Genomic DNA, 6,000 nt, shown 5'->3' on the forward strand with positions numbered 1-6,000 from the left:
TACCTTCTGCCTGTGTTTCCCCAACTGTAAAATGAGGGAATAGGACTCGATTTCTAACTTCACTTGCAGCTCTGAAAGGCTGTGATAATCCGCCTTTTCCACAATGTCTTTGTCTGTTACCTACAAGTCTTCAGGGGGGATAAAAACTTTGGTAAGTACCAAAGCTTTTTTTTTTTTGAGACAGAGTCTCGCTCTTTCACCCAGGCTGGAGTGCAGTGGCGCGATCTCGGCTCACTGCAGGCTCCGCCCCCTGGGGTTCACGCCATTCTCCTGCCTCAGCCTCCTGAGTAGCTGGGACTACAGGCGCCTGCCACCTCTCCCGGCTAATTTTTTGTATTTTTAGTAGAGACGGGGTTTCACTGTGTTAGCCAGGATGGTCTCGATCTCCTGACCTCGTGATCTGCCCGCCTCGGCCTCCCAAAGTGCTGGGATTACAGGCGTGAGCCACCGCGCCTGGCCGGTAAGTACCAAAGCTTTTAAGAAAGAGGACAGAAACAAGGCCGGGTGTGGTGGCTCACGCCTGTAATTCCAGTACTTTGGGAGGCCGAGGCGGGTGGATCACAAGGCCAGGAGTTCAAGACCAGCCTGGCCAATATGGTGAAACCCCGTCTCTACTAAAAATATAAAAAGTTAGCCACGTGTCGTGGCACAGACCTGTAGTCCCAGCCACTTGGGAGGCTTAGACAGGAGAATTACTTGAACTGGGGAGGCAGAGGTTGCAGTGAGCCAAGATCACGCTACTGTACTCCAGCCTGGGCAACAGAGTGAGACTCTGTCTCAAAAAAAAAAAAAAAAAAAGGACAGAAACAACTCAGGCCTGTTTCTATTTCGATAACGTTTTTCCTCTTGTAGAGTTAATTTGATTTCCATTCTGGAGCAAAATCAATTCTGCACTTCCCCTGGTTGGAAATTAATGGGCAAGCATTAAAGAGAGAGTTTGTAATTTGAGGACTTGGGATAAACATTTGCTTGGCCTTGAAGTCCTCAAGTAGTGAGTCCTCCTCATTAAGGATATATATTTTCATGAAATTAACCTTTCTGCACACTTGTTTCCCACATCAAGCACAGGCTACATTTGAGTGATGGCTTAGGATACTCAAAATGAACCAGTTTTTCTTCTGGTGCTGCAAATCTGGGTCACCCTTTTGACATTCCTGAACTCTATTTACAAATTCCCCCTCCCTGCTAGAGAACAACAGGGGCCTTTGCCTTTTTAGAGCAGGCTGTGGTAATTGACACAGCAGGAAGAGAAAGAGATCATTGAAACGGAAACAATAACAGCAGCTAATGCTGAGAAATAAATAAGAACTTCTCTGCATTTATCTGCCCTTGGAAACCAAAATAACTATCCTAAAAGAAAATGGGGTGGGTGTTGTGGAGGGAGGGGAACTGGAGAGCTGGAAGAGTTTGTGGGTGAAAACTTTATTAATGCTGTCTTCTGTCATAATAATAGAAAATGTTTATTTCACAGAGCTGAGATTTGGAAGCAGAGAGAGTGGAGAGGAGTTTGGTTAGAGTGGAGAGGAGTTTGGTTAGGTTTACAGACCTCATTTCTAGACAGTTGCAGTAACTCATGCCTGTAATCCCAACACTTTGGGAGGCCTAGGCAGAAGGATCACTTGAGCCCAGGAGTTCAAGACCAGCTGGTACAACATAGTGAGACCCCCGTCTCTACCAAAAAAAACATGTATTTTTTTTTTAATTAGCCAGGTGTGGTAACACATGCCTATAGTCCCAGCTACTTAGGAGGCTGAGGTGGGAGGATCGCTTGAGCTCAGGAGGTTGAGGCAACAGTGAGCTGTGATTGCACCACCGCACTTCAGCCTGGTCAAAGGTGGATGTGGTGTGGGTATTAACAAATGTTGACATGTCATGGCTGGGTCTTAAAAAGGATGATTAGTGACTTCCAGAGCATTTATTAGAGTTTGTGGTATATACTTCTTTTAGTGATTATTTGATTAATGTCTGCCTCCCCTACTGAACTGTGAATTCCCTGAGCATAAAGCTATAAACTCCTCTGTCTATGGAGCTGGGCTCAGTGCTTAACTTCTAGAAGAGGCTCGATAAATACATATTGAATGAAAGAATGTTGAGATTGAAACTCAAGATTGTTTGGAAAGATGCAAGGGGCAGCATATTGCTGACCAAAGAGACAGGTTTGGGTAGGTTTCAGTATGTCAGTGGGTTTTTCATAAAGTAGACCTTCTTAACTATCTTATGAATCAGGAATGAACAGCCTTCAAATCTGGCCATCTCCAGAGCCCAGTTTCCTGCTGCCAAATTGCAGCAGGCATGGTGGCTCACGCCTGTAATCCCAACATTTTGGGAGGCTGAGGCCAGTGGATCACCTGAGGTCATGAGTTCGAGACCAGCCTAACCAACATGGAGAAACCCCGACTCTACTAAAAATACAAAATTAGCTGGGTGTGGTGGCACATGCCTGTAATCCCAGCTACTTGGGAAGCTGAGGCAGGAGAATCACTTGAAACTGGGAGGCAGAGGTTGCGGTGAGCCGAGATCATGCCATTGCACTCCAGCCTGGGCAACAAGAGCGAAACTGTCTCAAAAAAAAAAAAAAAAAAAAAAATAGCTGGGCGTAGTGGCGCATGCCTGCAGTCCCAGCTACTGGCGAGAATGAGGCAGGAGAATCGCTTGAACCCAGGAGGCAGAGGTTGCAGTGAGCCGAGATCGCGCCACTGCACGCCAGCCTGGCGACAGAGCGAGACTCTGTCTCAAAAAAAAAAAAAAGTCATCAGGAAATGTTGGAAGGGTCTTAAGCAATAAGGCTGGTGTCTTTGTTAAAGGAAAATCCTTCACTCTTTTTCTCATCTAAAGCAATAGAAGCATTCATTTTAGAGGACCAGGTCTCCCATCATCCACTGCTATATAAATTCTCAATGCAGAATTTTTCCTATCTATTTAGTACAGAAAGAGAGACACCAACCCTCCTGGGAATAGAAGAAGCAGAGAGCTGTTTAGACATAAAGTGAAAATAAGATACATCCATGCTATAAAAACTATTCCAACTACTGATTAAAATGAACTTTTGCGGAAAGGAAACCTTACAATCCTTGCTCAAAGTTAACCTGGCCGGGTGTGGTGGCTCATACCTGTAATCCCAGCACTTTGAGAGGCCGAGGCGGGCGGATCACCTGAGGTTGGGAGTTCGAGACCAGCCTGACCAACATGGAGAAACCCCGTCTCTTCCTGTAATCTTGAAGGCTAATTTTGTAATATTGGTTTTGAGATACAGCAACACCATGGCTGTCATACTTCAACAGTGCTGTCTTAAGACAGCCATTAGCCATATGTGGCTACAAGCACTTGTCGTTAATCTGAATTAAGGTGTGTTGTGTTGTTAAGTGGAAATATGGAATTTTGAGACATAGTATGAAAAAAGTATAAAATGTATCAATAATTTTATACTGATTTTACATTGAAAAGATAATATTTTGGATATATTAATTAAATAAAATATATTATTAAAGTTTTTTCTGTTTCTTTCTACTTTTTTAATGTGGCTACATTAAAATTACACATGTGGCTTGAATTTGAGGCTCATGATATATCTTTATTAAACAACAATCTTTCAAAATCCTTACCCAGTAAATTTAACCAATGAGGTAAAATATCTGTACACCGAAAACTACAAAATGCTGCTGAGAAATTAAGGAAGACACAAATAAGTGAAAAGACATGCCACGTTCATGGATTGGAAGACTTAATATCATTAACATGAAAATACTAATTAAAGTTATATACAGGTTTACTGCAATCCCTATCAAAATCTCAATATCATTTTTGGCAGAACTAAAAAGGTCCTAAAACTGGTATGGAATCTCAGTAAGCCCTGAATAGCCAAAACAATCTTGAAAAAAAAAAAAAAGAGAACCAAGTTGGAGGTCTCAAACTTCCTGTTTTCAAAAGTTTTTACAAAGCTACAATAATTCAAACAATGTGGTACTGGCATAAAGACAGACATATAGACCAATGGAGTGAAATAGCCAAAAAAAAAAAAAAAAAAACCTCTCATATATACGGTCAACTGATCTTCAACAGGGGAGCCAAGACCATTCAATGGGGAAAGGATAGTTTCTTCAACAAATGGTGCTAGGAAGACTGGATATCTACATGTAAAAGAATGAAGCTGGGCATTTACCTTATACAATACACAAAAAGTAACTCAAAGTATATCAAAGACCTAAATGTAAGTTTTATAGCTAAAACTATAAAACTCTTAAAAGAAAATATAGAGGAAAAGCTTCATGACATTGGATTTGGCAATGATTTCTTGGATATGACACCAAAAGCACAAGCACAGATAATAAAAGTAAAAATAGATAAACTGGACTGCATCAAAATTTAAAATTTCAATGCATCAAAGAACACAATAAACAGAGTGAAAAAGGAAACCTACAGAATGGAAGAAAATATTTGCAAGTCATATATCTGATAGGTTAATATTCAGAATATGTAAAGAACTCCTACAACTCAACAACCACAACAACAAAAACCTTATTTAAAAATAGAGGACTTGAATAGATCTTTCTCCAAACAGGGTATACAAATGACCAACAAGCACATGAAAAGATGCTCAATATCACTAATTATTAGGGAAAGGCAATCAAAACTACAATGAGATATCACTCCTTACCCACTAGGATGGCTATTATCTAAAAAACAGAAAAAGTATCAGTGGGGATTTGGAGAAATTGGAACCCTTGGGCACTGTTGTTGGAAATATGAAATGGTGCCGCCACTATGGAAAACAGTATGACAGTTCCTCAAAAAATTAAACATAGAATTACCATAAGATCAGTAATACCACTTCTGGATATACATATATATATCCAAAAGAATTGAAAGCAGGGTCCTGAAAAGATCTTTGTACACCCATGTTCATAGCAACATTATTTCCAGTAGCCAAAAGGTGGCGCAACCCAAATGTCCACTGATAGATGAATGGATAAATAAACAAAATTCATATCCATACAATAGAATATTATTCAGTCTTGAAGAGAATTCTAACACATACAACCTGGATGAGCTTTGAAAACATTCTGCTGGCCAGGCGCGGTGGCTCACGCTTGTAATCCCAGCACTTTGGGAGGCCGAGGCGGGCGGATCGCGAGGTCAGGAGATCGAGACCACGGTGAAACCCCGTCTCTACTAAAAATACAAAAAATTAGCCAGGCGTGGTGGCGGGCGCCTGTAGTCCCAGCTACTCGGAGAAGCTGAGGCAGGAGAATGGCGTGAACCCGGGAGGCGGAGCTTGCAGTGAGCCAAGCCGAGATTGCGCCACTGCACTCCAAAAAAAAAAAAAAAAATTCTGCTAAGTGAAATAAGCCAGTCACAGAAAGACAAATCCTCTATTATTTCACTTATGTGATGTATCTAGAGTAGTCAAACTAATTGAAGCTAAGTAGCACAGTGGTTGCCAGCGTCTGGATGGAGATTGAAAGGGGAGTTCAATGAGCATAAAGTTTCAGTTCTGCAAGATGATAAAGTTCTGCAGATCGGTTGCACAATACTGTGCATATATAGTTAACACTACCGAACTGTACATTTAAAAATGGTTACAATGGTAAATTTTGTTACATACATTTTATGTTACACGTATTTTACCACAGTTAAATATTTTTTAAAAATCCTTCCCCAGGTATCACTCCCCCTTCTCCCTGCTCCTGTGTGAATTAACAACTCCCTCCTTGGCCGGGCGCGGTGGCTCACGCTTGTAATCCCAGCACTTTGGGAGGCCGAGGTGGGCGGATCACGAGGTCAGGAGATCAAGACCACAGTGAAACCCCGTCTCTACTAAAAATACAAAAAAATTAGCCGGGCGTGGTGGCGGGCGCCTGTAGTCCCAGCTACTCGGAGAGGCTGAGGCAGGAGAATGGCGTGAACCCGGGAGGCGGAGCTTACAGTGAGCCGAGATTGCGCCACTGCACTCCAGCCTGGGCGACAAAGCGAGACTCCGTCTCAAAAAAAAAAAAAAAAAAA

The sequence above is a fragment of the Hylobates moloch genome, unplaced genomic scaffold (assembly GCF_009828535.3).
Source record: "Hylobates moloch isolate HMO894 unplaced genomic scaffold, HMol_V3 SCAFFOLD_2, whole genome shotgun sequence".
NCBI lineage: Eukaryota > Metazoa > Chordata > Mammalia > Primates > Hylobatidae > Hylobates > Hylobates moloch.